Raw genomic sequence first — 10219 nt, 5'->3', positions numbered from 1 at the left:
GTGTAGATGCAAACTTCATACGAGCTAACATGTCATCGTGTTACTCGCCCGCGTGAGATATATGTTCATCCGAGTGAATTGATGTGCTGTCCGGTCGAGTGAATTGTTGTGCTGTCCGGACGAGCGACCTGCCAATTAATATAGCAAGTACATGTACACCTACAAATATATCTTGTTGTACCAGCGCTTCCCTGCAAGTTAGCAAGTATAGCCAGCATAGCCGCCGAGTTAACGGCATGCATGCATGCACCAATTAACTAGCGCTAAAGCAACGCACTTATGGCCGCAATAATTAGGTAACTGACGTTGTAAATCCTCACCAATTGGCTGCTTAATGAGGCAATTATACCTTGACAAAGCGGAGCCAGCGGGGTTGCCTATTGGTGGGAGTCGTCCTTCCGTTTCCTTGTTTTTCCCTGCATGCAGTTAATTGATTGAGGAAACAACCAACGTTATGCATGCACTTACCAGGCGTTGACTCCTTTAATTCGGATGAAGGGCCATTGCTTGCGTATCGAGGCTTGCGTATCGAGGCCGTTTCCTAGGCCGTCGCTGCAGCGCACCCCCGCCACCGAGACCGTCGCCGGTGACCGGCGCCGGAGGAAGAAGCACCGCACGCCTATGCTGCGTCGGGCCTGCACCTCCACTGCGGAGGTCGTCGCCGAGCAGCCGCGAACACGAGGCCGAAGTCGATGACGAGGCGAACGGCTCCGGTGGCCGTGCGTGACGACGACGCCGGCGGTCGTGCGTGACCATGAAGAGGCGGACGACACCGGTGGACGTGTGTGGAGGCGCAGTTGGTGGTGCCGAGGTCAGGGACGACGATGAAGCGATCGGTGCCGATGGCCGTGCGTGGAGGCGCAGTCGGTTTACTGCTTTCACGCCGTCGTTGCTGCCATTGGCGATGTCCAGAACGCCGATTCAGGTGGTCATCTCACGTAGACGTGAGGCAAGTCAACCTGAAGGTGGATGGTTCTCCTTGTATGTGCTTGGATGGATGTTTGTTTACTCTGTTTGCCATGCTTTGCTCGTGCATGTACATACAAAAGAAAAAAAAACCATTGTTAGATTGATGATCGATTGTAAAGAACAAGATAGTATGGAATGGAACTTCCTAATCCCTCTGTACGCAGAGTGTCATGTCTCTACTGTGAATGGGGTGACGTCCGGAGCATCCTGGATCGAACCCTCCATTGATGATTGTTGGTCGACGGACGAAGATCGAAGAAATAAAACCATTTGCATCATGGCTCGATAGACGCCATGCCCCAAGGTGGGCGCCAACTGTCGTGGGAACGACTCCGACAGTAAGAGAGGGGTAGGATAACGGAGCATGATCTATCGAGATGCATATGGGTGACACGGTGGTTTTAGCGAGTTCGGGCCTCTCACGGTGGAGATAACAACCCTACGTCTCGTGCTCCGGAGAGGCTTTGTTTTATCTGAGTATATATCCGGAGATTACAATGTGTGTGAGAGAGAGAGGAACGGATCCCCATGCCTGAGCTAAGTCCTGAGACTAATGGTGAAAAGAGAGAGAGGTGGAAGAAAAGACCCCCCCAAGTCTAGTGGTGGGGGTGGCTTATATAGAGTGCGCCACCCCCTCACCTCCTATGTTACAAAGTGGGGTATGACTGCCATAATGCCAGCCCGCTATTAAGCCCTCACTATTAGAAAGATGCCGACTGCCTTGCTGCCTGCTGGTCTTCGTATATCCGAGTGAGTCGTACGGTCGAGTGGTGAACCGTCATCCGAGTGGATGGTATGTTGCTTGGTCGAGTGGATAGTATGCTGCTTGTCCGAGTGGATAGTGTGTCTGTATGAAATTGACCTGGACCCACATGTTGTGTGGACCCCATGCTTCATGATATTTCGACCCTTCGTGGGCCTACCTGTTATGTATATCCCCAACACGAGGCCCGAACAAAAAGTTGAAGGAGGGCATAAAGTACAATATCAAGGCAATCAGACCTAATGGCGAACCATTAGCCCCTAAGAAGATTGCGGACAAGCTCATTCGTTAGTGCGGAGTTCTTGTGAAGGACTGACTCCCGATCTCCCTTCAAGAATGAAGAGAGCCAGCAAAGCCATGTCCAGGAGTTACTTTTGTCGACTACAGACAAAAACATTTGCTTTGGGAAACGCTCATGGAACATTTCACCCTACCAGATCATTTCACAGATGCAGATGTGGAGAAATTCAAGGACGCTGCTCTTAGGAAGATGGCGGTTGCATTCAAGAACCACAAGATTCGTGAATGGGCCAAGTACGTCAAGGGAGGAAGGAAGACTCCAGTATTCGAGGGAACACTAGAGAAGCAAAGTGCTCATTGGGACGATTTCGTGAAATTCAAGGATTCGAAATTATCTAAGAAACGGTCCAGAATAAACAAGGCCAATGCCGCAAAAAAGGATAAGTTCCATAAGCTGGGGCCAGGTGGCTATGCGGTGGGAATGCTTAAGTGGGATAAGTCTGAGAAAGAGATGCTGGATGCATGTCTGACTCCAGAAACATTGAGCTGGCCCCCCAGGTGCAGGACTTGGTTCTATGCGCATGGAGGGGAGTTGGACCCGAAGACAGGCAAAGTTTTGAAGAAGGCATTGATGGGGTTATGTACCTAGGGTAGGGTCATGGACCTGATCCAAGTAACTTACCCTAGGACATCCTTAGAAGAGGTCGCCTTCCAGTCGACCAACGAGGATTCACTCGACTGGCCTGAAGGACTCGACCACGAAGACTCACTCGACCACCAGGAGGTCAAGAGGCACTCTGCACTGCAACGGCCTGTAATCAAGTAGACTTTATGATAGTAAAGGCACTTTATGTGGGGCGTTACCAGTAACGCCCCAGACTTAACTCACCTTAAACCCTCTCCTGCGTGGGCTGGCTAGGGTCCTGGCGCACTCTATATAAGCCACCCTCCTCCACAGGCAGAAGGGTTCGGCACCTTGTAATTCATACATTCATAATCCACTCGACCGCCTCCGGGCTCCGAGACGTAGGGCTGTTACTTCTTCCGAGAAGGGCCTGAACTCGTACATCCTTTGTGCTTACAACCTCTCCATAGCTAGGACCTTGCCTCTCCATACCTACCCCCCACTCTACTGTCAGGCTTAGAACCATGACAGTTGGCGCCCACCATGGGGCCGGTGTTTTAGCGATTTTGTGGAGAAGTTGCGATTCTTCCGAGTACTCTCATCATGGTGTCTGCTGGAGTTTTGGTCAAGGGTCAAGAGATCCGTCTCGGCACTCTCACCTTCATCGCCGACGACTCCGCATGGCTCCAGGAGGCTCCACTCGACGTAGACGCGCTCCCCGTCCGCGGTGCGATGCATTTTCGCGCATGTGTCCGCGGCGTTCTGCTGCGGCAACCGTCGACCCAGTATCGGTCGGCTCCTCCATCGTCCACCCTCCCGGTCTCCCGCCAGCGCAAGCGCTCAGGCCGGTCGAGGCTTCAGCGATGGGTGAGTCACGCGTTGGCTCGCCAATCGGCCACTACACAAGTTGCGGCAATCGAGCCCAACGAATCTCTCTACGGCTTGTTCGATCAGTCGACTGGCTCCGGAGAGACTGCATCTGAGTGCGGAAGCAGTGATCCAGCAGCAGAAATCTTGATGGTCGACGGGCCCCACAGCCCTCCTGGCTTCGCCCGTGGTTGTGGAGCAGGTGACGGCGGCGACCCTGCACGAGACTACGAAGAGTACCAGCCCGAGCCACTCGACTCTCTGCAAAGAGAAGAGCTTCGCCGCAGGAACGAGGATCCCCTGCGTATTCCCATCGCAGGAGAAACCCCCGAGGCTCGTGCCTTGGAGGAGGCGCGTCTGGCCAATTTGGCCGAGCGCACTCGACTGGAGAACCTTCAGCGAGCACTCGACGAGCGCGCGCGGCAACGAGTTCCCGACACCAGTCGACGTCAACTCTTCCCGCCGACTCAGGTATATCGAACCCCAATTCAGAATTTAGCAGCTGCGACCCGTATAGCAGAGTCCATTCAGCCTTCGCAGTCGGAAGCTGGCAGAGGTTTGCTGCAGATCAGGGATCTGCTCCGGGCAGCAGGAGATCAGAATTCAGCCGTGTCTCAGTCGCGCAACAGAATTCACAGTCGATCTGTCACTGTGAATACGGTTCAGTCGGCTCACAGCCCCAGATCGCCTCCGCGGTGCGAAGGGCGTGAGAATCGGCGAGATCAATATGGCGACAGACTCGACCGAGATGATAGGTGTCGAGTGCCCTATTCCCCTCCGAGGGGTGGGTCTCACGCTCCTCGGCAGCCAGATGATAGGCGTCAGTACAGTACAGGGCGTAGGGTTCCAGTTGACCCCAGAGAGCCAGGCTTCGACGCGCGATCCATTATCGTGCAAGGGTTGGTCGACCGGAACAGAGCCCATCGAGGCGCACTCGACAGAGATGTACCCACGAGCAGTCGAGTACATGTTTCTGGTCCTGAATGTTTTAGCAGAGCTATCAGAGCCGCAGTTATCCCCCCCAATTTCAGGTTGGCAACAGGAGTCAGCAAGTTCACTGGTGAGTCTAAGCCTGAAACTTGGCTTGAAGACTACCGAGTGGCAGTTCAGATCGGTGGTGGGAACGACGAGGTGGCCATGAAGCATTTGCCCCTCATGTTGGAAGGTTCTGCCAGGGCATGGTTGACTCAATTACCTCCTAGCAGCATTTACACTTGGGAAGATCTGTCCCGAGTGTTCGTCAGAACGTTTGAAGGGACTTGCAAGCGACCAGCGGGATTGACAGAGTTGCAAGTCTGCGTGCAGAAAACTAATGAGACTCTCAGAGAGTATATTCAGAGGTGGATCACTTTGCACCACACTGTGGAAAATGTCTCTGATCATCAGGCAGTATGCGCCTTCAAAGACGGCGTCAAGAACAGAGAACTGAGTCTGAAATTTGGTCGAACCGGTGACATGACCTTGAGTCGGATGATGGAGATTGCTACCAAGTACGCCAACGGCGAAGAAGAAGACCGACTCCGAAGCGGCAAGCACAAGCCGAGTCAGTCGGAAAAAGGAAACACCAGTCGGAAACAGAAGCGGAAGGCTGAACCGGCAGCTCCTGGAGAGGCTCTGGCCGTGATTCAAGGAAAGTTTAAGGGGAAACCAAAAGGATCCTGGAACCCCAAGAAGGTAAAGGATAAAGAAGGGAACGACGTGATGGATATGCCGTGTCACATTCACACGAAGAAAGATGAAGAGGGGAATATCATTTACCCAAAGCACACCACTCGCCAATGTCGACTCCTGATCCAGCAGTTTCAGGGAAAACAGTCTAAGGACAAGGAGAAGGAGTCGGACAAGGCCGAAGACAAAGAGGACAGTGAGGGAGGATATCCGCATATCAACTCCACTCTGATGATCTTTGCAGATGTGGAAAGCAGAAGTCGACTGAAAGTGATTAACCGAGAGGTGAACATGGTTGCCCCAGCAAAGGCAAATTATCTGAAGTGGTCTCAAACACCCATCACATTCGACCAATCTGATCACCCGACTCATATTGCCACCCCCGGGAGGCAAGCTTTGGTGGTCGATCCAGTTGTCGAAGGCACTCGACTGACAAAGGTGTTGATGGATGGTGGAAGTGGGTTGAACTTATTGTATGCAGACACATTGAAAGGTATGGGCATTCCGATGTCCCGACTGAGCACTAGTAACATGAGCTTCCATGGAGTTATACCAGGGAAGAAGGCCGAGTCACTCGGCCAGATAGCTTTGGACGTAGTGTTTGGTGATTCGAAGCATTTTCGCAAAGAAAAGTTGACGTTTTAGGTCGTGGATTTTCAAAGTGCATATCATGCCATTTTGGGGAGACCAGCCTATGCACGGTTCATGGCTCGACCATGTTACGTGTACCTCAAATTGAAGATGCCCGGTCCCAAAGGTGTGATCACTGTCACCGGTGATAGGAAAAAGGCAGAGGAGTGCTTTCAGAAGGGCTCCAAGATTGCCGATTCCCAAGTGACAGCGGTCGAGTTCGAAGAATACAAGCAAAACGCAGATCCGAGTGACTTGCTGCGATCCAAGAAGCCCGCCACAGAGTCTGCATTCCAGTCGTCCGGTGAGACGAAGCCTGTTCACATTCACCCGACCGACCCCAAAGCAGCTCCGACCCGCATCTCCACAACACTCGACCCAAAATAGGAAGAAGCGCTCATCCAGTTCCTCCGTGAGAACTGGGACATTTTTGCATGGAAGCCCGCTGACATGCCAGGTGTTCCCAGGGGACTGGCTGAGCATCGCCTAAGAGTCGACTCGTCTGCAAAGCCAGTCAAAGAGCATCTTCGGCGGTCCGCCGTCCAGAAGAGAAAGGCCATCGGTGAAGAAGTGGCTCGACTGTTGGCGGCAGGATTTATCCGAGAGATATACCACTCCGAGTGGCTCGCTAATGTCGTCATGGTTCCTAAGAAGGACAAGTCGCTCCGAATGTGCATTGATTTCAAGCACATCAACCGGGCCTGCCCGAAAGATCACTTTCCTCTCCCTCGCATAGATCAAATTGTTGACTCGACCGCGGGATGCGAGAGGTTGTCTTTTTTAGATGCTTACTCCGGGTACCACCAGATCCGTCTGTACGGGCCCGATGAGGTAAAAACAGCTTTCATCACTCCATTCGGCTGCTTCTGCTATATCACCATGCCATTCGGCCTCAAGAATGCCGGAGCCACATTTATGCGAATGATTCAGAAGTGTCTACTCACCCAAATCAGTCGGAATGTGGAAGCTTATATGGATGATATTGTTGTCAAGTCACGAAAAGGTTCCGACCTGCTCGCTGACCTCGCCGAAACATTTGCCAACCTCAGAAGGTATGATATCAAGCTCAATCCATCAAAGTGCACATTTGGAGTTCCTGGTGGCAAGTTACTCGGTTTTCTCGTTTCCGAACGGGGAATCGACGCTAACCCAGAGAAGATTGGCACTATTCTCCGAATGAAACGCCCTGTGCGAGTGCACGATGTCCAGAAGCTTACTGGATGCTTGGCCGCATTAAGTCGATTCATCTCACGACTCGGTGAAAAGGCACTGCCTCTTTACCGACTGATGAAGAAGGCTGACAAGTTCGAGTGGACTCCAGAAGCTGATGCAGCGTTTGCCGAGCTAAAAGCTCTGCTCTCCACCCAGCCGGTGCTTGCTGCTCCAATCAGCAAAGAGCCTCTGTTGCTCTACATCGCAGCCACAGGACAAGTCGTCAGTACTGTCGAGCGGGAAGAAGAAGGAAAAGCTCTCAAAGTTCAGCGCCCAGTGTATTATTTGTCTGAAGTCTTGACTCCATCCAAGCAGAGATATCCTCATTATCAGAAGCTTGTGTATGGAATATACATGACCACAAAGAAGGTTGCTCATTATTTCTCTGACCATTCCATCACAGTCGTCAGCGACGCTCCACTATCAGAGATTTTGCACAACAGAGATGCAACTGGTCGAGTGGCCAAATGGGCGATTGAACTTCTTCCCCTTGATATCAAGTTTGAGGCAAAGAAAGCCATTAAGTCCCAGGCGATAGCAGATTTCCTCGCCGAGTGGATTGAACAACAGCAGCCGACTGAAGTTCACTCGGAGCATTGGACCATGTTTTTCGATGGCTCTAAGATGTTGAATGGTTCCGGTGCTGGGGTTGTCCTGGTTTCCCCCAGAGGAGATAAGCTCAGATATGTGCTCCAGATTCACTTTGATTCCTCCAACAATGAGGCAGAATATGAGGCCCTCCTATATGGGTTGCGCATGGCCATTTCACTCGGCGTCCGTCGCCTAATGGTCTATGGCGACTCGGATTTAGTGGTCAATCAGGTGATGAAAGAGTGGGACGTGAGAAGCCCAGCCGTGACTGAATACTGCAGTGCAGTGAGGAAGCTGGAGAAGAAGTTCGAGGGGTTGGAGCTCCATCATATACCCCGACTGAAAAATCAAGCAGCTGATGATCTAGCAAAGATAGGTTCCAAGAGAGAAGCCATTCCGATTGGTGTGTTCTTGGAGCATATACACACTCCGTCAGTCAAAGAAGATCCTTTCACCGAAGAAACTCCGCAGCCCAAGAGCGCCAGAGATCCGACTGAAGTTGAAGTCCCAGCGGTGGTCGACTTGATCATGGAGGTTTTGGTGGTCATTCCCGACAGGACGATTCCGTATGTCGCATATATCTTGAGGAAAGAGCTTCCGGAGGATGAGGAAGAGGCTCGACAGATCGTCCGTCGATCTAAGGCCTTTACCGTAATCAAAGGACAATTATACAGAGAAAGCGCGACTGGAGTCGGTCAGAAGTGCATAACACCAGAAGAAGGTCGACTCATCCTCAATGATATTCACTCGGGGACCTGTGGTCATCATGCGTCCTCTCGGACCATCGTGGCCAAAGCATACCGAGCCGGATTTTACTGGCCCAAGGCGAATGAGATGGCAAAGGAGATAGTGGATAAGTGCGAGGGATGTCAGTTCTACTCGAATATGTCGCACAAGCCTGCGTCAGCTTTGAAGACCATCCCACTCGTCTGGCCTTTTGCAGTTTGGGGGCTGGACATGGTCGGCCCTTTGAGAACAGGACGAAGTGGCTTCACGCATGTACTGGTGGCAGTCGACAAATTCACCAAGTGGATCGAGGCTAAACCAATCAAGAGCCTTGACACCGGTACTGCTGTTAGCTTCATCAGGGAACTAATATTCAGATATGGAGTCCCGCACAGCATCATTACGGATAATGGGTCAAACTTTGACTCAGAGGAATTCAGAACCGTCTGCAACTCCCAGGGCACACGAGTCGACTACGCATCAGTCGCTCATCCGCAGTCGAATGGACAAGCAGAGCGAGCTAATGGACTGATTCTTAAGGGATTGAAGCCTCGATTGATGGAGCTTGGGTCGACGAACTTCCCTCAGTTCTTTGGGGACTGCGGACCACACCTAATCGGTCGACCGGAAGAACTCCATTCTTCTTGGTCTACGGAGCTGAAGCAGTCTTGCCGAGTGATCTTCTCCACAATGCTCCTCGAGTTGAAATCTACAACGAAGCAGAAGCTGAACAAGCGCGGCAGGACGCAGTCGACCTTTTAGAGGAAGAAAGGGAGATGGCTCTGATCCGTTCGACCATCTACCAACAAGATTTGCGCCGTTTCCACGCCAGAAATGTGAGAGGTCGAGCCTTCCAGGAAGGGGATTTGGTTCTCCGAGTGGATCAGCACAAACCACACAAGCTTGCTCCTTCTTGGGAAGGCCCCTTCATCGTCACCAAGGTCCTCCACAACGGGGCGTATCGTCTTTACAACGTCGAGCATAATATCGACGAGCCCCGGGTTTGGAACGCGGAGCTACTCCGCCCATTTTACACATAAGTTTTATCACTCGGATGAGTTGCAATAAAGTACTTCTGTAGCTCATGGACCTCAAAATAATAGTGTCATAGTTCCTCCATAATTTCTGTCACTTTTTATTTTTGTCCACATAAAAACTCCCCCTCAGTGGGTGACTTAGCCGCGAATCCGTTTCGCCTAAGTTTGTAAAAATCCTACCGAGTGGTGAGCCAGACTCTCACTCGGAGGCTTAGCTGCGAATCCGTTTCGCCTAAGTTATCAAAATCCCACCGAGTGGTAAGCCAGACTTTCACTCGGGGGCTTAGCTGCAGTCCAAGGACTCGCCTAAGTTTATCAAAATCCTACCGAGTGGTAAGCCAGCCTTCCACTCGGAGGCTTAGCTGCAGTCCAAGGGCTCGCCTAAGTTTATCAAAATCCTACCGAGTGGTAAGCCAGCCTTCCACTCGGAGGCTTAGCTGCAGTGCAAGCACTCGCCTAAGTTTATCAAAATCCTACCGAGTGGTAAGCCAGCCTTCCACTCGGAGGCTTAGCTGCAGTCCAAGGGCTCGCCTAAGTTTATCAAAATCCTACCGAGTGGTAAGCCAGCCTTCCACTCGGAGGCTTAGCTGCAGTGCAAGCACTCGCCTAAGTTTATCAAAATCCTACCGAGTGAAGAGCAACCCTCTCACTCGGGGGCTTAGCTGCAGTCCAAGCACTCGCCTAAGTTGTAAAAATCCTACCGAGTGGTGAGCCAGGCTCCCACTCGGAGGCTTAGCTGCGAATCCGTTTCGCCTAAGTTATCAAAATCCTACCGAGTGATAAGCCAGCCTTCCACTCGGAGGCTTAGCTGCAGCCTTGTGCTCGCCTAAGTTGTGGAAATCCTACCGAGTGAAGAGCAATCCTCTCACTCGGAGGCTTAGCTGCAGCCTC

This window comes from Triticum aestivum, chromosome 2A (genome assembly GCF_018294505.1).
Source record: "Triticum aestivum cultivar Chinese Spring chromosome 2A, IWGSC CS RefSeq v2.1, whole genome shotgun sequence".
Lineage (NCBI taxonomy): Eukaryota > Viridiplantae > Streptophyta > Magnoliopsida > Poales > Poaceae > Triticum > Triticum aestivum.
Note: the sequence above shows the minus strand (reverse complement) of the source record.